The 24,773-nt window shown below is 49.2% G+C and overlaps 1 protein-coding gene across 1 annotated transcript in view; it reads right to left on the reverse strand.

The window, feature by feature from the left end:
• Positions 1–24,773, reverse strand: part of LOC146855308 (uncharacterized) — a 41,196-nt gene that overhangs the window by 1,201 nt on the left and 15,222 nt on the right. The window lies entirely within an intron of this gene.

Consider the following 24,773-nt stretch of genomic DNA (forward strand, 5'->3'; position numbering starts at 1 on the left):
TGGGCCATCCCATGGGCCATTGTCACCACTGCAAGCACATACGCATCGGGTAACAACCATCGCTGATGTTCTGATAAGTCAATCCAACAACCATTTTTATCCAATTTACCCGAACTTTCTCTCCACATACTCAATTCTTTCTCTGAAGCTTCGGCTTGAAGGGACTTCACACTCTCTATCGTGTCTTCACACATTCCAACATCACCAACCCATCTTGCAGGGCCTGCAACATACATTCGATTCTTCACATCCTTTGCTGTTTCTTTAGCAGTTTCGTCGGCAAATGCATTGCCACGACCAACATCATCAGTCACCTTCTTGTGTGCACTGCATTTCACAATCGCGACTTGTAGTGGCAAGGTCAGTGACTCAAGAAGCTCATTCACCAGCTGACCATGCTGTATTTTAGTTCCATGTGAAGTGAGGAACCCACGTTCTTTCCACAATCGTCCAAAACTATGGGCCACACCAAACGCGTACTGGCTGTCAGTAAATATGGTCACTTTAATTCCTTTCGATAACACACACGCTCTCGTAAGTGCAATCAACTCTGCTGCTTGAGCTGAATTATGTGGTATACGTGCAGCTTCAACAATCGTATGCAAAGTCGTGACAGCATATGCTGCAGTCGTATCACCATTCGGAAGCTTAAAGCATGAACCATCCACCCATAAGGTACCATCACACTCTACAAGAGGAGTATCTTTAAGATCTACTCTCCCTTTTGTTTCTTCTTCTGTCCTAAGAAAACAATCATGCTGTTCAACATAATCTGTCTCTACTGAAATCGGCAATAACGTGGCTGGATTCAACGTACTGCATCTCTTTATGTGCACATGACTCGCTAACAGTGTCAGCTCGTAACCTGACAATCGGGCACTAGTTAAGTGCTGTGTCTTGTTCCTGTTTAACAACGTGTCCACTGCATGTGGAACCATCACAATCAACATGTTATTCATTACTAATCCAGCAGACTGTCGAATAGAAACAGCTGCTGCCGCTGTGCCTCTCAAGCAACTCGGCAATGCTTTAGCTACCGGATCCAAAGTCGACGAACAATACGCGCATGGACGCTGCTTGTCTCCAAAAGACTGTGTCAGCACTGACAATGCACAACCCTCTTTCTCATGGACATACAGTGTAAAAGGCTTACTGTAGTCAGGGGTACCCAACACAGGAGCTGAACACAGTGCATTACGCAATTCGGAAAAACTTTTCTGACAATCTTCAGACCATGGAACGGGATTCGGTGTATCTTTACAGGTCAAAGCTACCAAAGGTTTGGCCAGCAAAGAAAAATTCGGTATCCACTGTCTGCAGTATGATGTAATGCCTAAGAAAGCATGTACTTCTCTCTGTGTCCTTGGCACACTCAATTTTGCAATTGCCTGAATTCTTTCTGGGGTCAGTTTCCTTCCCTCCTTCGATAAGAGATGACCTAAGTAGGTCACTTCTTGTCGACAATATTGCAGTTTTGAAAGGGACACTTTGTGATGCAAATCAGACAAATGACGTAACAACGACGAGGTGGCTTCTTTACAAATTTCCTCAGTATCTGCAGCTATTAACAAATTATCGACGTATTGAATGAGGGTTGCGCCATGAGGTAAAACAATTTCATCAAGCTGTGTTTTCAAAGCCTGACTATATATTGATGGACTTTCACAGTAGCCTTGAGGAGCGCGTTTGAAGCGGAAGCTTCGGCCTCCTAGACTGAAACCAAAAATATCCCTGCTCTCCTCGGCAATCGGGATGCTGAAGAAAGCATTCTTTAAGTCAATCACCGAAAACCAGGAGGCGGAAGCTGGAATCATAGTCAATAGGGCAGTGATATCAGGGACAACTGGAAACTGTGGCACAACTATTTTATTGACCTCTCTAAGATCAATCACGAACCTGTAAACAGGTGGCTGAGAAGGGTCAGTACGTTTCAAAACAGGCAGAACAGGACTATTGCAAACGTTGCCTCTTGTCTCTTCAATTACATCTTTTTCAATCAAATCGTAAATGATCGCTAGCAACGCTTTTTCACCTTCACTAGAGATCTTGTATTGGGGAATGCGTGGCAATTTAACATCAGCTTTTAATGTCACAACATATGGCTGTATTTCCAAAAGACCCACATCATTAGGACCAGTAGCCCAAAGAGTATCAGGAAGAAACGACAATTCTGTCGGAAGTTTATCCTTTGACAAATTCATTGGAGAGATCACTTTCTTACCCAGTGTAAGTTGTACTCCCGAAGGAGAACAATATAATGTTGCATACAATCTTTTCAACAAATCCAATCCTAATAAGTTTTCACCACAACCTGTCGTCAGAATAAGGGGTGCTTCCAATTCACAAGGTCCAACAGAAAGGGACATAGGACTAGAAATCGGGTTCCTAACCGGGGTGCCAGAAAAACCTACTGAAACATTCATCTTGCCAGACAAAGGTGCGCCAGGGAGTTTTGAGTGCATAATAGAACTCTTTGCAGCACCAGTATCCAACAGAAAAGGCTTTGACACACCTGATGTAATCACCTTACCATACGGTCCACCTTGATCTACTGGAACTGAAACAACTCCCTCTCTTTGTCTATGGCTGTCCTAGCAATCATTACCTTCCATATTCTCATCATCTGCATAATAATCGTCAGCATAGTACTGAGCCGTCCTACCAGGCCCATTATTTTGCTGGTCAAAACTATTCATTGAATTCTGAGATGGAAGGGGACGCGCGTTCTGGGGGACATTCCCACGTCCTCTACCTCTAGGAGCTTGTTGGACACCTCGACCTCTTGCACCAATAGTACCATTCGTACGCTGTAACAAAATAGGACAACTATACTTGAAATGACCTTCTTCTTTACAATATGAACACTGATTGGGACCCACAGGAGCACGTGGTTGAGAATACTCGAACCTTTGCGAGTTTCTCTGAAACTGTTGAGGCTGCTGATAGTTACTCTGACCACCACGTGGCGGGTAAGCCTGTTGTAAAAGAACCTTCGTCTTCAATTCTTTAGTTTTCTTTTCTGCTCTATCCTTCTCATCTTTATCCCTATTTTCGTAGTATTGTGCAGTAGCCAATATTTGTGCTGAAGAGGAAACGGCCCAAGAACTCTCTGAATCTTTCAATTTCTTACACAACTCGGGAAGCAAATTGTGCACAAACTTGTCAACAAACAACCGTTGACCACCTTCTGTACTCATATCTTGACCACTGTGGTCGATAAACGTTTCCTCAAACCTAGTGAAGAAATCAGACACTGTTTCATCTTTCTTCTGCTTACACGCAGACAATTTATCCCAATTCACACGCATCGCAGGCATTAAAGTCTTCATGTAAGTAATGATCCTAGCAGGAAGTTCCGCTACCAAAGGCTCAGGCTTGGCACCACCAACTTGTCTATCATTTGCAGCACTAATGTTAGCCCATGAGTCGCCTAGCTCTTGCGCGTGATCTGTATTGCGAATCACTCCCCACAAAGGCTGTGGAACAACATTCCCAAATAACATGTCTATGTCGGCTAAATTCATAATCCGATGGAGCATCACAAGCATCGTCACGGCCTGCTTCTGAGGGTCCCCACAGGAGGGTGGGTCGTTCACGCAAAAGACCGTGAGAGTCAGCGGAACATCACCATCTCCCAGGTCACCTGGCCTGGCACCTGGACCTCTGGCCCAACAGCAGCACATTAGCAAATGACATTCTCTTCCACATGGCCTTGCTGGTCACTGTCTAACCAATGTAGACAAAGACTGTGGCATAGACTCTGATGACTTTCAATGGCAAGGATACCAACTCCCCCTGTGAACTTTGGATTCTACTCTCCCGCCAAGCACCTCTTGTCATCCCCCCAAACACATGCCCCACCACAAATAAAAATCATCACAATCACCAGATGATGCCGTCATTTTGCATTATTCCACTACATGTGTGTGTTGTAAAGTCAAACCATGCCTGATTTCAGTAGTAACTCCAACCATCCATACCCTGGGGTCTGAGTCTGGCACAGGACACACATGTGTCACAATGTATCATCCAAGACAGACATGGAGCACCATACTCACCCGTGATGGGCCCAACCAGCTGAAGGGGTGGCCGCACAACTGTGCCTACAGACCTATTTAGAAGAGCAACAGTCATGCACAGAGGTCAGGGATCATGTAGAGTGTCCTGGGATGCTACTCCCAGGTATGAGTAGACATGTGGCAGAACCATGTCCTGCATGCTTGAGTCAGGTGGATGTGGAGAATGGTGGGCCGGCCAAGGTTGGATGCATGGAGATGGCACAATGGGGTGTTGGATCACAGTGCCACAAGGTTGTGTTGTGGTTGTGGGCTGCATCCTGAGTGTGTGCGTGGATTGAGAAGGTCATCCTGCAGCTGGCAGTGATCCACTCCCCCCATCTCTGTTGGACGTTGATGTGGCCTGGTCGCCGGATGTAGAAGCAGAGCTGTGCAGATGCACCCTGGATGTGGACAAGTATCATGGGATTTGTAACGCACATGTCCGTAGAGTGCAGGGTAGGATTAGACACGGATGTCGTAGTTGACCTGGGGGATGGTCTCCCTCTTGCCTTGAGGTGGATGGAACTGGGGATCTTGTGCATAATGCAGAGTGTGCTGCCGCGTGAGGCACAGATGCTGCTGATCAGCATAGCACATGTCAGCAAGCAATCCATGATGAACACCAGCTCGTTTGCGTGGACACTAGGTGCCCTTGCTGCAGGGCCTGCAGCAGCATGCGCCATGTCAAGAAAACAATGCCACAAGTAGCACACAAAGACAAGGATCTCAGGAAGGAACTATGCAAAAGGTGTATGTCAAGGAAGGAATGTCTGGTTCAACATGGCACACACACACACAATGGATTCACATGCAGCACAGTGGCCGTCGTGGAGACTGACATGCCACAATACCTACACAGCCATGGACATCATGCACAATACAGATTCTAATCCCTGACAAACAGCTTGCATCTTGCTACTCTACACATAGACTCATATGCACCATCTCTGAGAACAATGCCAGATATGCCGCATGCACAGTGGCAACAGACCACCATTGACAGAGATGAGGCACCTTGGAGGCAGAGGGACACCTTTATTACTCATGTGTACGGAATGCTAATGCAACTCTGTCAACACATACACAGGTCATGTGGATGAACACGTGGGACCAACACTGGCACCCCCCTTTGCACCACAGATGCTGGACATCCATAGCACTGGCACACAAGTGACGGGTTACAGCTAAACACCCCCTGCTGCTCACGGAGAGGCTGCTATACACCATTGAGCCCCTAATGGGGAATTCACACACCATGTCAACCCGGTGCAACCCGTATGTTTCCGAGGGCAGTGTTACACACATTGATGGCTTCATCACAATCCCATTACAGATGACTGTCACCAAGTCTGACCATCAATTCCGGTGAATTCAGCTCCATGTCTAGTGCCCCATGGTGATTCTACATGTATGTAAGGTATTCAAACATTAACAGGAGCAGTGCACACACATTCAAAACAAATACCACTCCCAAAAAGCCGTGCTGCATCCCTTAACCTAAGGAGATTTTCAAATTGTCCGTGCATGTAACGCTGATTCAGCACATATTGCTGTGTTCATGAGGAATAGCAGGAGCACAACAATGCCACCAGCAGACAGCATGCGCAAGTACCTATGGATGAGAGACACACCAGAAGTCATCCAAAAGAAGCACATCCGCATGCATGTGCATGTACTCCACACGTATAAGGTTGTCAACATGCTAGGTGACAATGATGACTCTGGAAAAACATTCTTCCATTGCACCATCACTCGAGTGACACATCCAAACACACCTCTGACTCACTTGGCAGACATGCAGATGGACACACACATTGCAACACATGCCACACACGGCCCAATGTGTGCACACTCGGACACTGGAACTCATCACTAAGCAAAGAAGTTGCGTATGAGCCGACTCCGGATGTCCTCTACCGCCTCCTCCTCCTCCACATCACTTGCCTCGTGACCAAGCCCTTCATCCTCCACGGGTGGATGGTCCTGCTCATCTGGATCCAGGATGAGTGGCACAGCTTTCTCCACTGCCATTTTGTGCAGCATGCAGCACACGAGGAAGATCTTGCAGACCTTCACCTGTGCATATGGGAGTGCGCCACCGGTCTTGTGGAGGCAACGGAATCGGCTCTTCAGGAGGCCAAACGTCCTCTCTATCACTCGCCTGGTCCGCCCATGGGCGTTGTTGTAGCGGTGATCAGCAGCCGTGCTGGGGTTGCGGAGAGGCGTGATCAGCCATGGCATGTTGGGATAGCCAGCGTCCCCTACATGGAAACATCATGGACAACAGTGGGTCTGGAGAAGCAGTAAGACAGGCAGATGACGTTAAATACAGGACTGCCAGAGTATACCCACCAACAATACATGCTCGTTCGTTGCGCAGCTGCAGCATCATTTCAGGCACCCTGCTACGCCTCATGATGTAGGCATCGTGTGCTGATCCTAGAAAACGAGCACAGACATGTGAAATCACCATGTTGGCAAGACACACCACAAGGGCATTAATGGAGTGATAATGCTTGCGGTTCCTATACGCTACCTCCTGTGCCTGTGGTGGTACCAAAGCCACATGTATTCCATCTATGGACCCAATGACATGGGGCATCCCTCCCAGGGCATAGAACTCACGCTTGACACCTGTCAACTGCTCAGGAGTTGGGAATTTTATGAACTCATCCAGGTGATCCAACATGGCCTCTAAAAAATCATGCAGAACACGGCTGAACATGGTTTGGGACATGCCACCGACATGGGCAATGGTATGTTGAAAGGTACCCGTGGCAAAGAAATGTAGGGCTGCCATCACCTTCATCTTGGGTGTCAGTGCAGTAGGATACCTGTGTAGCGGTTGGAGGTGTGGTGCCAGCCGTGTCGTCAAGTCCTCAATCAAACGTTGGGGGAAGCGGTAGCGGCGTATACAGTCATGTTCCCTCAGGTCAGCCAAGTCCGGAATTGGTCGAGGGAGAGGCGGAGCCCTGCAGTGAATTAGAAGGGACAACGAAGAGTGAGTACAGTACACCACCAATGTCAATGTACTGAGCACATGTTCAACAGACAATACACATATGCTACATACAGAGTCAGGTCTGTGCAATATGCCCTGGACACTTATGCCAGGCAGGTGACACTCCTACCAAGAGCCAGCTACAAACGTTGATTCTCAACCTCAATATGCCATGCCATGAAACTAGCTGTGGGCCACTGTAAGTGAACAGGCAGACGCATTACAGGAGTTACAGACATCCACATATGTGCAGAAGAAGGATGTTTATTGTACAGACAGGTTGCGGAACACTAGAGGCACAGGTCACATTTCATAGAAAAAGGACAGACCACACACCTTGCCATGAAGGATTACATGTCAAGACTGATCACACATACATTGAGAGTATGCAGATATGTCCTTGTTGTGAAACTCTGTGTCGATGCATACATACACACCTTACGTCAGATTACACATGTGTGCTGGTGTGCGTAACAGTGTGCCATGCCCATCTACACACAGACACATGTTGGTTGCAGCAACTGCAGATGCATTTGACCAAACACCTACAGCAAACCTATGGGAACACATGACACACACATGACATAGTTACAGCGGGCAACGCGGGCATTCACATGTCAGCGGTAATATTCCGTGTACCTGGCATCAGGGGACATTTGCGGGTGTCAGTGACTGTGTCATGCCAGTGACGCATGGCTCAACAAGTCTGTACTACATGCACACATGTCAAAGGAGTGAAGGGGATGTGTGGCACATAGGGCACCATTACACATGACATGTGCACACAGCTCATCATACTTTTATTAGCTTCACACCTCAGGAGTAATGTGCCACATCACAGCCTGACCCACCTGTGCCCGATACATTTAGTACTGCACAGACAATGCCTTGATGTCCAGCCTTGGCCAAGTATGACAGCTCAATTCCTTTCTGTGTGCCGCCTGTCACCACTGGCAGGTGTGAAACGCACCGTACATACGCTCTGAGGGCGTGTGTAGGGTCCCTATCACTATGGGAGTGCTGGAGTATGCGTACGCCACAGTGATACAGACCGTACATGTGTGTGTAGGGTCCCTATCACTATGGGAGTGCTGGCGTATGCGTACGCCACAGTGATATGGACCGTACACGCGTGTGTAGGGTCCCTATCACTATGGGAGTGCTGGCGTATGTGTATGCCACAGTGATACGGACCGTACACGCATGTGTAGGGTCCCTATCAGTATGGGAGTGCTGGCGTATGCGTACGCCATAGTGATACGGACCGACCCTACACACGCGTGTACGGTCCGTATCACTGTGGCGTACGCATACGCCAGCACTCCCATAGTGATAGGGACCCTACACACGCGTGTACGGTCCGTATCACTGTGGCGTACGCATACGCCAGCACTCCCATAGTGATAGGGACCCTACACACGCGTGTACGGTCCGTATCACTGTGGCGTACGCATACGCCAGCACTCCCATAGTGATAGGGACCCTACACACGCGTGTACGGTCCGTATCACTGCATTTGGGGTGCCCTAGGGCCATGGAACGGACCGTACCTGTGTGTAAATATTGAAATAACATAGGGGACACATGAGGGACAAGTATAAGGGCCTAAATGCATGCTGGTTGTCATGGAGACCCAGTTTAAAGTTTGAATTATTGCATCAGGTGGCCAGCAGAAGTCGGTTGGAAACAATATACTTTGTTGCAAAGTGGTTGTTGACTTGACATCATGCTCAATTTTTAAACCATGCAGAGCCACTCACTGGGGTAGGTTTACAGGGATTGGAGGAAACGTAGGATGCTAATGTGACTGACCAATCACTCTGTACTCCTGTAAATGAAACAGGCCAGCAAGGCAGATATAAGGCAGCCAGGTCCCATGAGAGAGCACTTGCCTGCACATCCTTTCATTCCACAACACTGCTGCTGCTCGTGATTCCTCTGGCACCATGTCCAGGTCTGTGGAGAGGGACCAGCCATTCACCATGGAGGAGAATATGGCGTTGGTGGATGTGATCCTCCCACAGTACACCATGCTGTATGGTCGACCAGGGGAGCAGGTGAGTGCAGACTCCATTAACTTAGACTGTGCCCCTTTTTTGTGACTGTGACTTCTGGCATTGTGTCCCTGTGTGACAGACATGCAATGTTGTTACGAGTGGGTCCCAGGGTGGGAAGGCCTCATGTCTCCCATGCAGAGCATGCTGTGGTTCCTGTGTGCACTCCTCACTTGCATTGTGCTTACTGTGACAATCAATGCATGGTGTATGCCACATTCTGCCTGGCTACTCCTCCTGGGAATGTTGTTGCTACAGTCCTGATGTGATTCTGTGGTCCCCCCAGTGTGACAGGTGACAGTACCCATAGATGTGTGTTTGTTTAGTGTACCTGTGCTGTGAGTGTCCAAATGATGTGTTCGTCCCCTGGACATTGGTGTGTGTGTGTAAGTCCCCTGTCATGTGGGTGAGTGCATATGGGGAGTGTTGCACACCAGCTGCATGAGGGATGGATATACCCTGCCCATGTGATGTGAGCAGGGAGCAGTGCTGTGTGACTGCCGTGCTGAGCCATCCCCACACCTGTGACACCCCCCAGTCTAGTGGCACATGGGCAGAGTGAGGTTTGTACCTGCAGTTGGCAATGGCAGGTGATTGTCCTGTGCCTGTGTGTGTCTGTGTGCTCTGCTGAGGTAGCGTCAGTGGGCTGGGGCATGTGACTGCTTTGAGGTGCTGCACATAATCCTTGTGTAGCTTGTGATGCACAGTGTGATCCAGGATCATTGATTGTGTGGCACCCCTCATGCCACCTGTGTACTTTCAATGCCACGTAGTGCATTTTGCCTTCCACAGTGGATTATGTCCCTATGACAAATGTGCAATGAGTTGCCTGCATACCATGGCCTGTTCAAAGAAGACAATTTGTTAATATGTGTGTCTCTGTGTCATTGCTCAGGTGAATTAAAGTATTCTCACTTTTGCATCCTCATAGGTAGGCGTCCATGCCAAGGGGGAGATATGGAAGCAAGCCGTCAGTGCCGTGAGGAATACGGAGGGTCGGAAGCGGCGCCTAGCCCAGGTGAGGAAACGCTGGCAGGATATCCGGTGCTGGACGAGGAGGATTGCACGGGTCCTGCTGGGGGACACACCTGAGAGCCGGAAGAACCGTGGGCGCCGGCGTCTGACCCACATCCAGAAGCGTGTGCTGGCGGTGGTCTTCCCCGACTTGGAAAGGCGCTTACAGGAGAAGCAGCAGCAGGAAGGGGGTAGGTACATGTGTGTTTGTTGTGTGTCACCAGCTTTTGGAAGTGCGCAGTTGCATGGATACACTGCCAGGGTTTACATGTGCAGTGCATAACCAGTTCCCCAAAGTAAACCAGTGCTGTTCTTCCTCCCTTCCCCTCCTTGCCATGTGTTCCCTGGTCTGTGTGTAGTCACTCTTGCACAAGGTAATCTAGGCTGGCAGTTAATCCAAGTGCCCAATGCTTGCAGCATCATGTGTGGGGGTGGAGTGTAACAGGTTTTGGGATCTTGGCTGTGCCCTGGCCAGTTCAGTTATTGTGGGGTCCATGTCAGTTGGCACTGATGCTGAGTCCCAACATAGGAGTGTGTCTTTAAAGTGTACTGCCCTCCAGAATGCATGTCCAATGTTGTGCCCTCTGACATGATGTCCATGAGTGGGATTAATGCATAGTGCAGGGACGGTTGCTTCAGTTGCAGTCATATCCATCCAGGACCATGGAGGTGTGTGGCCACTACCGTGCCCTGGGGCACCTTTTCCTAGGTATCATGTGTGTCATCCAACTATGTGGACATTTTCTGTGTCTTCGGCATAGGTTGGGCTCTGTGGCATTGTACCCTGGCCTCATCTGTATTGACGTAAACTGTGCTACATGTGTCCACTGTACAGTGTGACCCAATTTTGCTTGTGCATACTCACAGTGGGCAGTGCCTGTGTGTCTTGGAATGACAATCTGATGATAGTTGATTGTCAATGATATATGTGGACAGGCGCACCAGGGGTAGTTTGTGTACAATCAGGATTTAGTGCAGCCCATGTGTTTTTATCCCAGAGTAAGAGGTGTAAGTACTTCCTCTGTCTCAATCACATTGTCTCAGGTAGGGGGTGCTTTGTGCGGGCAAGGCCTACATGTCCAAATCTGAAGTCTCCCTGCTAGGTCTGGCCTGTGTGTGATGTTTGTCTGGACATACACTCAAGGTGCAGTGACCCAGTCATGTTGTGCATGTTTTAATGTATTAGCCTTGCAGCATGTGCAAAAAGTTAATAGACATGGTGTTCCTGCTAAACCCTTTTTTGTCAACGCTGTGTGGTACAAATGCTGTGCACGATTGTCCCCAGAGCCTGGCTCCTCTGTCCTATTTGATATCAAGTAATTTGCTGTTGGGTTGTTTCTCAGTGGCATGGTGGGTCAACCAGCTGGGTGTTGCAGGTCCTACATATGTACCTTGTGTTGTAGATGTTACTCATGTTGCTTTTCAGGCTATGCACTGTGACCTATGTAGATTTGACTCATGTGACATATGTATACAGGTGTCTGATCATTTCCTGTCTCTTCACCTTGCCCACAGCATCGTCGGGGGACTCCGAGGGAGACACTGGCACGGACCGTGAGGAGGGAGCAGGCACCAGTGGCAGCAGTGCTGTCTTGTCTGGCGCATCGAGTGGCACGGAGGCCGAGGGGAGTGAGGCGGAGGACCTGTCCAGTAACACCACTGACTATGATGCTGACGGGTCCGAGGCTGATCTCCCAGAGGGGGCGGAGGCTGCTCCCACAGCTGACAGCAGCACTCGATCTCTACCCGCCCCCTCGATTCCCATCACCGGCCTCCCACTTGCTCTGGTCCCTTCCCGCCGTGCTAGGTCACCACGTGTCTCCTTCTTGTCAGGCACCGCACCCCCTGCCCCTGTCTCCACTGCTGCCGCCAATGCCGAGTCTGTGGACATCCTGCGCCAGTTGCAGGTTGGTCAGACTGCGATGCTTAATGTCCTCCATGGCCACACACAAGTGCGCACCCAGATGGAGGCATACATGGAGGGCATCACAGCTGCGCAGTCTGACCAACGCCAGTTGCTGAGGTCCATTGACTTGACACTGACTGCAGCAGTGGGTCTCCTGCAGCATTACGTCCCCCCCTACCCCTGCACCATCCACACTTCCCACTCCCATGCCTGTCCAAAGCACACCCAGACGTACCCATGCATGCACCCCACCAGACACAGATACCACACCACCAGGGAAGGCCATTCGCACACCTCCTGTCACGCACACACAGGGTGAAGTAGGCACACCCACTGGGTTGGGGGGCAAATGGAAGACACGCAGCCACAGTGGGAGTCCACATTCATCACAACCCACTACCTCCAAATCCACTCCCCTCAGCTCTCCTGGCCAGGATTCCACCAAAGAATCCTTCATGGCCGCTCTGTCCCTGAGCCCCAAAGTGACACCACCCCGCAAGCGCTCAAAGGAGTCCCCGGTCAGGGTGGTTGAGTCCCCCCCCCTGTCCACACCCTCCCCCAGTAGCGCTGCGACCCATCCCTCCGACCCCCCCCTCCTTGGGGCCTGTGGTTCCTTCAGGTGCAGGGGAGACGCTGGGGGACCTTGCAACCGTGTGCAGCGCCATTCTGACCTCCACCTTTGGCGCTGCCCCACCCCCTGTGGTGGAGTCCTCCGTCCCTGCACCCACAACACCTACCCTTGCCCCTCCTGTCCCTGCGGTGCCTGGTCCTTCCCCCCCACATGATGCCCCCCCCTGTGGAAGCAAAGGAGGTATGAACTGTGCAGGCAAGCTAGGGGACACGCCTCCCTATGTGTCCCCCACCAGGAATTGGACTATGGACTGCCCTATGGGCCTTGTACATATTCAACTTTTAATTACAAATCTTTTTTTTATGCTGAATAAAGCTATGTTTTTTTCCCTTTGCACACTACTGCTTTTTTGGTATTGCTGTTGGTGGTGCTGCTCCATGTTTGGGGTGGGGATAATGTGTTAGGTGTCTGGCAAATGTAGTGGTGTGCTGCTCATGGGATGGACCCTGGTATCTGTGTGCCATCAAAAGGTATTTGCGAAATAACTTTGTTCATGTATGCTCTTACTGCATGGTGACATTGTCCCAAGGTGTGTTCCTTCCTCTGTGGACCCTGACATCTTCCCTGCAGGGTGTTTCCTAAATGTTGTGCTGAGCTGTGTCTACATATCCTTGGTGTGTGACGGATCCGTTCTACTTTGGCCATGCATGCTGGGCAATGTCTCCACATGCATCATTTGAGGCATCCTTGGTGGTCACTGTACTTGTGTGTGGAGTATATTGAAGTTACTTCATGTGGCCATCTTCCCTTTTATACGCTATGCATGTGTGTACTCCCAGCCTCGCACACATGTTACGTGTTCTGCAGGGTCTTTGAGCACCTGACTGACTATTGTGGGCATTGTATCTGTGGGTACTACACCCTTTTCTTTCCATGGGCACTGCTGGGAGGACTCTGCACCTATCCCTCCTGTGTCTGGGCACTGCTGGGAGGACTCTGCACCCACCCCTCCTGTATCTGGGCACTGCTGGGAGGACTCTGCACCCACCCCTCCTGTGTCTGGGCACTGCTGGGAGGACTCTGCACCCACCCCTCCTGTGTCTGGGCACTGCTGGGAGGACTCTGCACCCACCCCTCCTGTGTCTGGGCACTGCTGGGAGGACTCTGCACCCGCCCCTCCTGTGGCTGGGCACTTCTGGGAGTGATAGGCACCCACCCCTCCTATGTCTGGGCACTGCTGGGAGGACTCTGCACACACCCCTCCTGTGTCTGGGCACTGCTGGTAGTGATGGGCACACACCCCTCCTGTGTCTGGGCACTGCTGGGAGGACTCTGCACACACCCCTCTTATGTCTGGGCACTGCTGGGAGTGATAGGCACCCACCCCTCCTGTGTCTGGGCACTGCTGGGAGGACTCTGCACACACCCCTCCTGCGTCTGGGCACTGCTGGGAGGACTCTGCACCCACCCCTCCTGTGTCTGGGCACTGCTGAGAGTGATAGGCACCCACCCCTCCTATGTCTGGGCACTGCTGGGAGGACTCTGCACACACCCATCATGTGTCTGGGCACTGCTGGGAGTGATAGGCACACACCCCTCCTGTGTCTGGGCACTGCTGGGAGGACTCTGCACACACCCCTCCTATGTCTGGGCACTGCTGGGAGTGATAGGCACCCACCCCTCCTGTGTCTGGGCACTGCTGGGATGACTCTGCACACACCCCTCCTGTGTCTGGGCACTGCTGGGAGGACTCTGCACCCACCCCTCCTGTGTCTGGGCACTGCTGGGAGGACTCTGCACACACCCCTCCTGTGTCTGGGCACTGCTGGGAGTGATAGGCACACACCCCTCCTGTGTCTGGGCACTGCCGGGAGGACTCTGCACCCACCCCTCCTGTGTCTGGGCACTGCTGGGAGGACTCTTCACACACCCCTCCTGTGTCTGGGCACTGCTGGGAGTAATAGGCACCCACCCCTCCTATGTCTGGGCACTGCTGGGAGGACTCTGCACACACCCCTCCTGTGTCTGGGCACTGCTGGGAGGACTCTGCACACACCCCTCCTGTGTCTGGGCACTGCTGGGAGTGATAGGCACACACTGGGAGGACTCTGCACACACCCCTCCTGTGTCTGGGCACTGCTGGGAGGACTCTGCACACACCCCTCCTGTGTCTGGGCACTGCTGAGAGGACTCTGCACACACCCCTGGGAGTGATAGGCACCCACCCCTCCTATGTCTGGGCACTGCTGAGAGTGATAGGCACCCACCTTTCCTATGTCTGGGCACTGCTGGGAGTGATATGCACCCACCCCTCCTATGTCTGGGCACTGCTGGGAGGACTCTGCACACACCCCTCCTGTGTCTGGGCACTGCTGGGAGGACTCTGCACACACCCCTCCTGTGTCTGGGCACTGCTGGGAGTGATAGGCGCCCACCCCTCCTATGTCTGGGCACTGCTGGGAGGACTCTGCACACACCCCTCCTGTGTCTGGGCACTGCTGGGAGTGATAGGCACACACCCCTCCTTTGTCTGGGCACTGCTGGGAGGACTCTGCACCCACCCCTCCTGTGTCTGGGCACTGCTGGGAGTGATAGGCAACCACCCCTCCTATGTCTGGGCACTGCTGGGAGGACTCTGCACACACCCCTCCCGTGTCTGGGCACTGCTGGGAGGACTCTGCACACACCCCTCCTGTGTCTGGGCACTGCTGGGAGGACTCTGCACACACCCATCCTGTGTCTGGGCACTGCAGGGAGGACTCTGCACACACCCCTCCTGTGTCTGGGTACTGCTGGGAGGACTCTGCACACACCCCTCCTGTGTCTGGGCACTGCTGGGAGTGATAGGCACCCACCCCTCCTATGTCTGTGCACTGCTGGGAGTGATAGGCACCCACCCCTCCTATGTCTGGGCACTGCTGGGAGGACTCTGCACCCACCCCTCCTGTGTCTGGGCACTGCTGGGAGGACTCTGCACCCACCCCTCCTATGTCTGGGCATGTACGGTCGGGACATACACGGGTGTGGGTACGCTCCATTCATACACGGGTGTGGGTATGCTCCGTACATACACTGGTGGGGTGTGGGTACGCTCCATTCATACATGGGTGTGGGTGCGCTCCATTCATACCCGGGGTGTGGGTACGCTCCGTACATACACTGGTGGGGTGTGGGTACGCTCCATTCATACACGGGTGTGGGTACGCTCCGTACATACACTGGTGGTGTGTGGGTACGCTACATTCATACACGGGTGGGGGTACGCTCCATTCATACACGGGTGGGGGTACACTCCGTACAGTACCGTACCCACGCCTTAAGAGCGTGGGTACGGGTCGTACCACGCCCACCCCTACGTCACCCCAACAATGGCGGTACGGCCCGTACCCACATTCTAAAGGCCTGGGTACGGGCAGACCCCCAATGGGGTGCCGTAGGGGTACGCACCGTACCCAGGCCTTCAGAGCGTGGGTACGGTTCGTACCACGCGTACCCCTACATCACCCCAACAATGCTGGTACGGCCCGTACCCAGGCCTTTAGAACGTGGGTACGGGCGGTACCGGCATTGTTGGGGTGATGTAGGGGTACGCGTGGTACGACCCGTACCAACGCTCTGAAGGCCTGGGTACGGTGCAGACCCCCAATGGGGTGCCGTAGGGGTACGCACCGTACCCAGCCCTTCAGAGCGTTGGTACCGGTCGTACCCAGGCCTTTAGAACGTGGGTACGGGCCGTACCGCCATTGTTGGGGTGACATAGGGGTGGGCGTGGTACGACCCGTACCCATGCTCTTAAGGCGTGGGTACGGTACGTACCAGTATTGTTGTGTTGCCGGTTCCCATCAACATCCACTTCCATTGTGGTGGACGCTTGCGTTGCTGGACACGCCCGCACCCCCTCAAGGTGACCAGGTCCTGCAGGTCAAGTATGTCCAGGGCATGTGTATTTTGTGACTTGGGTGGGGGTTATGTGTCCTGCCCCTGCCCCCCCCCCTTTGCCCCTGGGTGTTGTTCTGACCTTCTGCGGCGTCTGCGTCGGTTCCTGTAGAGCAGGTGGACTGCTATGAGGGCTGGGATGACACGTAGGTTCGGGTCCATGGCTATCCGTCGCGTACAGGTGCTCCTTGTACGCGTCGTCCTGATTTCCCGGCAGTTTTTGGCAGGTGGAGAATTTTATCCGTGCGGGGTGACGTCGGTGCGGATCGTACTTCCTGGTTCGTGAACCGCAGCCTGAATGCGTCCCGACGTCACGTCGGCGCTGTCTCGGATCACATTGGTATGTATTTTTTCGTCGGTCGGTGTTTTTTACGATTCGTACGGAAATGGTGTTTCCGAGGGAATCGTACTTGCATTTTTGTAATGTTTATTTCCCGGGTACGAGTCGGACGGAGAAAACGCTCCAACCGACGGTTCGTACCCGGTTTCTCAAAGATCGGAATCGGCACCATAGTGTATATGAGGTCCAAATACATTTTGAGAAATCCAATTTATTGTACTACACCTTTCAATATTTCTTCAGTGAAACTTTGGTCATGTGCGCTCGCTCTTTCTTTCCCATGTAAACTTTTATACGTGAAAAGGCCCTCTCAACATTGGCACTTGAGACGGGCAACACCAAAACAGTCACTACATAATTTGCTAACTCTGGCCACCGACAAAGCTTTCCATTCCAGTACTGGTGCACCTGAAGACTGGGATTCCCTGGTGCAGGTTCTGCAACATATTCATTGAACTGGGTGTATATGCCCTCAGAGTTATTGAAGCAGTCAAAAATGAAGCCGCACTTTTGAATCTCTGTAGAAAAATCCCCTTTACGGAAGAAATTTCGGGGCATATTATCAAGAAACGGCGTTAAAATTATCGCCGATTTTGCGGCAGAACACTGCCGCTAAAGCGGCGATAATGGGCTTTATAATATGCCCTTGAGCATTCCAATAGAAGCCCATGTTCCGGTGTCAACATGGGCTTCTATTGGAATTCTCACGGGCATATTATCAAGCCAATTATCGCAGCTTTAGCAGCAGTTTTCTACCGCTACAGCTGCGATATATTTAACGCTGTGCTCGATAATATGCCCCCTAGAACTTGTGCAGAGAATCAAAGTGAGGCTTTATTGACTTTAAATGCCATGGTTGGTGAACAGACATTCCTATGCACCATTGCAAGCCATTTCCCATACATTGTAAAATAAAAATTCCTTGAACTGCTTCTCAACATTTCTTTGCTTACCAAGTGGCAAGCATTCTAAAATGAAACATGTTGCAGTGCCAAAGTCACTAAAAGTGTCACGCAGCCTACTCTCAAGGAGATGTTTCACATCTACACCAGATACGCTGAACACATGGGGCCCGATTCACAGAACTAACTTAAGACAAAATCCTAAACTTACTACCATTTTGGTATTCACAGAAGGCACTTACTCATTTTGGTATTCACAGAAGGCACTTACTCATTTCGGTATTCACAGAAGTTAGGAGTCCTAAGTTTAGGACTCCTAAATGCCTTCTGTGAATACCGAAAGTCTTAAAATTAGGACTTTTCGCAGTTTAGTAGTAGTATAGTTAGGACTCCTAACTTTAGGACTCCTAAATGCCTTCTCTGAATACCGAAAGTCTTAAAATTAGGATTTTTCTCAATTTAGTAGTAGTAAACTTAGGACTCCTAACTTTAGGATTCCTAAATGCCTTCTGTGAATACCGAAAGCCTTAAAATTAGGATTTTTCTGAGTTTGGTAGTAGTAAAGTTAGGAGTCCTAACTTTAGGACTCCTAAACTGAGAAAAATCCTAATTTTAAGACTTTCGGTATTCACAGAAGGCATTTAGGAGTCCTAAAGTTAGGACTCCTAACTTCTGTGAATACCGAAGTGAGTAAGTGTCTTCTGTGAATACCAAAATGAGTAAGTGTCTTCTGTGAATACCAAAATGAGTAAGTGCCTTCTGTGAATACGAAAATGGTAGTAAGTTTAGGATTTTGTCTTAAGTTAGTTCTGTGAATCGGGCCCATGAGACAAGGGTGTTTTTCAGACTCTAATTTTTGTATTCTGTCCACTACAGCAGTCATGTTTTCCAGTAAAATTTAAGGATGCAGTAAAGTGTAATTTTTTTCACATCACTACCAATATGCGACTTAAGATCCTCATATTTCTTGTCTTAGTTTTAGTTCCTGCGCATCACAAAACAGTGCACCAGAATAGACTACAAAGTCAATAGCATTCTTCGTAAACTCTGAAGATTGTAAATATGCGTTCAGCATACCATATAGCAAGGTTGTCTTACAGGGAAGCACTGCAGCTCAGGTATCGAATTTGACAGGTCATCACACAACTTTATTTTATGTATATCTCTGAATCACTGCAAATACAAACAATATTACTCCAATCTTTGTTGAATTTGGTGAGAACTTTTTGCAGCAAGATTCCAAATGACACTGTGTTCCATGTTTTCCAAATGTCTGGTGCCATGTTTTCACAACTATACCCAAATACTTGGTGACAGCACTCTATTCATATATAACTGTCACTGCACCTTGCATTGAATGTTTAAAGACTGGGGTGTTTGGCAATTCACCTAACAGCAATACTGGCTCCCTAGAAAAGGGGGCCGATGTATCAAAAGATTTCACCCATTCTCTGTCTGGGGGATCAATATGATGGTACATATTGGGAACTTTTTTTTTAAACCAGCTATTTTATCTATAAGTGAAAGAATCAAATGTAGCCAAAATATCAAATATGATTTTGATATTTACTGATTCTCTAAAGTATATACAATAATCAAATATGCTCTAAATGTGATTCTAAAGCCTGCAGCAATAGATCGAAGACCACAAAACTGAAAAAACACAAATATGATCTCCCTAAAAAAGCAAAACTCAAGCAGAATGTTAGCCCAGTCTTTCTTGCTGCTACTATTTTGTTTGTTTGCAGTTTTATATAGCGCGAAGCCAACTCAAAGGTATCAAAGAACTTCACATGAGCACTGGTTGCAGTACAGACGGACACATTGATATATATTGTGACCAAGACCCAGCGAGAGGTCGAAATGTGTCTTTTGTGCCATTACCATTATGTATTCTGCATCCCAAAACTGGAGTGGCTCGTCTTTTTCACCGTATCTGAGTGGGGATTTCCTTTTGTGTATATATATGTATACATACATACATACATACATATATATATATATATATATATATATATATTCTTTTTTTTTCTTTTAGGTACGGGGATTACTTAATTTACCCTTAATCACAGGATGTTTGAGCCTCCCACCAGATTCAAACCTGGTTCTCCAGCTCCTAAGTCGGCTGCCCTAGCTGTTAAGCCACACCTTCTCCCCAATACAACAAAGTTACATTTTTTGGGCTTCTTCAGGAAGAAATAAAAATGGCTTTCACTCTATTTTTCCTTTCTTCGAATGGCATTTAGTTTGTGGTTCTTCGGGTGTTTTTTCAGTGTTTATAGGTTTACATTGGTGAGGGCTATTTTCCTTTCGGTGGGGTTTTATCCGTTATTTTAGGTTTAAACCTAAAACCAGATAGCCTTAATAAAATATTTCAGCAAAGGCACTTCAAAAATGGATGTGGTCCCAACATTTGTGCACCTATATGGATTTGCCTCTCTGCAGATGTATCATTGCTTTCAGAAGTGTATTTCCTTTTTCCTGAATACACTGTAATCAATTTATATCAACAAATGTCAAGTAACATATTGTGATTGATGATACTTTCCCAATAATCTTCAAAAACATATTTTATCTTTGAGAACTGCAATGTTCCTGAAATTGACAATGTTTAACTCTTTCTCATAAATTAGTTCTTTTTTCTTTCTTTTTTTAACCTCTATATTTAGTTATACCGTGCAGTTTCTACCACTGTGTAGGAAAGTAGGATCTGTTTTCATGGTCACCGCCACCTTTTGCCGGTGCCATTCTGTTTTACTGACTAGTCTGACTGGGATCCAGCTAATCAGGACTCCTGTCTCTGCACTTCTTCCCTAAATTGGAAATGGTAAGTACTTAGAGGCACACCAGATTGACTACTGGTGTACTCTTATAAGTCTCTAGTATGTGGTAGTGAGGTACTCAGGGCATAGGTACACCAGGGGTCTTCCATGGGTGGAAGCATGCATTATGCCACACATGAGAGACCACTCAAATTGTGATTACAGGGCAACAATTGCAGCCTGTGTAAGCTGGTGCTAGCACCACTTATGACAGATATATGTTTCCTTATATATGAGGTCACTGCCTTTAAAATCAATAATTATTAAATCTATAAGTCACCCCTAAGGCAGGCCTTTCAATCCTGAAGGAAGGGTGCTCGGCTCTAAGTGTGAGGGTGACCTGCATGAGCAGGACACCCCTACAACCTTCATAGTCAATTCTCTCAGGTTGTAAGTACATCAGTCATTAAGATACATAGAGGGGCCATGCGTCATTATGCAATGGCTATCTCTAAACTGTCTGTAAATAACCCTGCTGTGTTTGGTATCAAACATGTTGGAATCATACCCCCACACCATAAACGCTGTGGGAGGTATGATGCAATGCACTGTAAAGCTCCTCCGGGACGCCCTCACTGCTCTTGGTACCAGTCTTCTAGACCTGGACAGCAAACTATGGCTGTTGCTGACCCGAAACACAATTCTGCCCTCCTGCTGCTGAGCCAAACTCAAGCAGGGGAAGGCAGGACAATAGGCTTCCTGTCAGGACTTAGTGTATTGGGACAAGGTTGGGGTGCTTGAAAGCGACACTAGATTGCTTTGAAGGGCACATTTGGTGCCCTCCTTGCATACTCCAGTTGAAACCAGTTCGGGGAGCCATTGGCACCCACTCTGGCATGAAACTGGACAAAGGACATGGGAGTATCTTCCCCACTGTCCAGCCTCTCCTGTGGGAGGGACCCCTGAATCTTCCTATCCCTTTCCTTAGGATACCTAACTGCTTAACTGTGTGTGGTTCCCTAGATTTGTCGTGGGACAAGATTCAGATCCAGTGCCACTTCAACCATCTGGGCACTCTGGAACATGCAGGACTTCACGTTGGGAACAGAAACTGCAACTGGGAAGACTCCTGCTGCGCCTGGTTGCATTGTCCTGCAAGTCTGCTGCAACGTCTGTTCCTGTTCTCCATACAGTTTCTTCATAGAACCTGTGGAAATTTCCCTTGGAGTGAAGGAGTCACTCGCTGCATCTGCAGGCGCTGCAACACAGCTGACCGGTCTGCTAGTCTTAGGCTCCCACGGACTCTGAAAGGCTCAGCAACACAGGTAGTGGTTCTGCAACTCCCTTGAGGTCTGCACTGTCTTCTCACCGAGTTTGAGGCCAGTATCCCTCATTGGAACTGCTGGAACAGAACCCCTGTGCACTGCATCGACTTGCTGTTGCCTAGACTTGTTGACTATCTCATCCAGGGATCTTCAGGCTCCAGGAAACTCCAGCCTTCAGCATTTCTGTTAGCCAAGATCTTCGCCTGCACCGTATCCCTTGCCCCGTTGGCCTTCATCCTTTGGTGAGCTGCTCTAGCTCCTCTTGCGACTCCTGTGCCTTCAGCCTGTGGGCTGTCTTGAGGGTATTCTTTGGCTCCAGTGGGCTCCCCTGCTTGCTCGGGGCCTGTTGTGACTTACCTACTTGTGGTGAGTCACTTGGACCTTGCTGGTCCCGACACTGCACCTTTTTCTTCACCTATATTGGTTGCTGTTGCCAAGGCTTGCTGGTGCCCCAGCCGGACTATGCTCCCTTGGCTCTTGACATCTGACATGGGAAAGCTTGTGCATGGCCCCTGGTCTTCCTCTGCATCACCTAGTCCATACAGCACCAACTTCAAGGGCACCATCAACTCTCCTGCATTTCCAACATCATTGGGCATATGTCTTCTGTGACTGCTGGTTACTCCTCAGTGGCATGAACTCTGTCCTCTCTGCTTACAGGTACCTCTCATCTTGAATCCACCTTTCACCTTGTTCGCCCACAGCATCTTTTCTGAAGTCCTCCATTGTGGTCTACAGCGGTTTCCGACGTAACATCACATCTATGCACCCGGCTTTCCTGGTATAGCTATCCTGGTTCCTGGGCTATCCACAGGGGAGGTGACTCTCCAACCTTCAATCTTCCACTGGGTTTGTTCAGTGTCCATTAGGAAGGGTCCTTCTCCTTTAAAATTGCAATTGTGACTTACCTATTGACTTACATTGTGCACACAGTCGTGTTCCCATTCTGTACACGACCTCTGTGGGGTTCCTAGATGCTCACCTTGGGTGGTTCCTTGGGCTCTCGGCTCTTCTACGTCTTCTGGGTCCATTCTGGACTTAGGTCGTGGTTCGCATTCCACTATTTCAGTATCTGGTTTGGTCTCCCCCTGGAGACCACTGTTTATTCAGTGCTACTTACATATTCTATTGAAAAAGTACTGTGTATTGTGTGTATATCGCCGGGTAGGTGGTAACACATTGTTTTAGTGAGTGTTAATAATAAATACATATTTTGTATAACTACACTGTGTGGTTCTTTTTCACTTAACCTATACCACAAGTTTAAATACCTTCTAAAACAAGCTGCTTTACACTCCTTCTGGACTAAGCCTGAAGGCTGCTCTCCACAGCTGCCTCTTAGAGAGATTTCTAGGTAAAATAAGACTACTAAATTCACCATTCAAGTTGTCTGGATTACTGCAGGGTGCTACACTTACATAAGTGGGCACCATATACTAAGCCATATGCCAAGCCAGCCTCTCCCACACTGTATTTAGAGATATTTCATGGTAATCATTAGAAATTGGGTCTTTGGTTGAGGGGGTGAGAATCCTTCTCGGTAAAAGCCACAATCGCTATAAGGGTGAACAACAAAAAGTTACTATATTAACCAGTGCTTAACACTCTGGTATATTGGCACACAATCAGTAAGGCTTAACTTAGAGGCAATGTGTAAAGTATCTATGAAGCACTTAAACAGTAATAATGTGAAAATACAACACAAGAAAAATCCCACACCACTTTAGAAAAATAGAGTAATAAATTGACACCAAAATGTCAAAAATCCAATCATCCAATTATTAATTTTTAGAATTTTCAGTAAAACCTAGTGACTAAAATATCAAAGAATCAACTACTGATATCTAGTCACGAAAGACTAAGGCAAAGTCAAAAGTTATGACCGACCATGATGGAATGGAGTGTGGTTCAGATGCATGAAGTTGATTGGTCCTCTTCCCCTCTTAGCTTTGGACGTTAAAGAATTTTTGTAAAAAAATGCCTGAGAAAGTAAAGTTCAGTGGTACAAGGCAGCCAGCAGTGTCTGAGGAGGAGGTGTCATCATCGGGGAGCTGCTCACGTTGAAGATCTCTACTCTCAGACTTATTCTCTTTTTTGAAAGTTGAAAATCTCCAGCAGGACAAAGCTGCAGGTTATAACTGACAAGGGCACAGCATGGCTGGATACCACTTCTGCAAGGAGCCACTGCAGAGAAGAATGTAGGGAGAGCTACCACAAAGTCAGGCCGACTGGATCAGCAAGCAGGTAGGTTTCTGTTTTCCTTTCAGTTTCCAAGGCACCTTTTGGCTAAAAATGCGTTACATGTTAGCCTTAAGCTGTTTGGCCACTTTTAGCACCACTTTTAAGAGCCAAGGTGGGGTGGGAACCACTTTGAGGATATGATTTAGTTCAGGCAGGGTCTAGGTGCAGGGTTCAAGTTGTTGAAGCTTTTTGTGTCTTAGCTGTCCTCCATCTGAGGGTTCAAGGCAGGCTTCTAACAGCAGGGCAGTTCCCTGAAATACAAAACAGACTTATGCAGCAGGGAAGCCCTCTGAAGTGCAGAGCGGGCCTACTGAGTGACCTGAAGAGAGATTCTGAGGGTCCTATTTTCATACCTGGTGCCAGCTTTGAAGTGGAAGAAGCTTTTAGAGCCACCCCCCCCACAGATGGTGCTGGAATTTCCATCCCCCCTGCCCTGGTCCTGGGATGTCTGGTGTGAAAAAAGCCTTGTGGCACAGCTCTGCCATTCACGTTCTGGCAACACCTATTTCCCCTCTGTGTCACTGTCTGGGGAGTATAAACAAAGGAGTACTGCCAGTTACCCCTAGGCATTTGATACAGGCTGCAAGCACCAAATGGTTAGGACAAGAAATTGCTAACTTTCTAACAGTGTAATTTTCAGATTTGTGACTTAAAATCGGACTC

Source organism: Triturus cristatus, chromosome 4_1 (genome assembly GCF_964204655.1).
Source record: "Triturus cristatus chromosome 4_1, aTriCri1.1, whole genome shotgun sequence".
Taxonomy (NCBI): domain Eukaryota; kingdom Metazoa; phylum Chordata; class Amphibia; order Caudata; family Salamandridae; genus Triturus; species Triturus cristatus.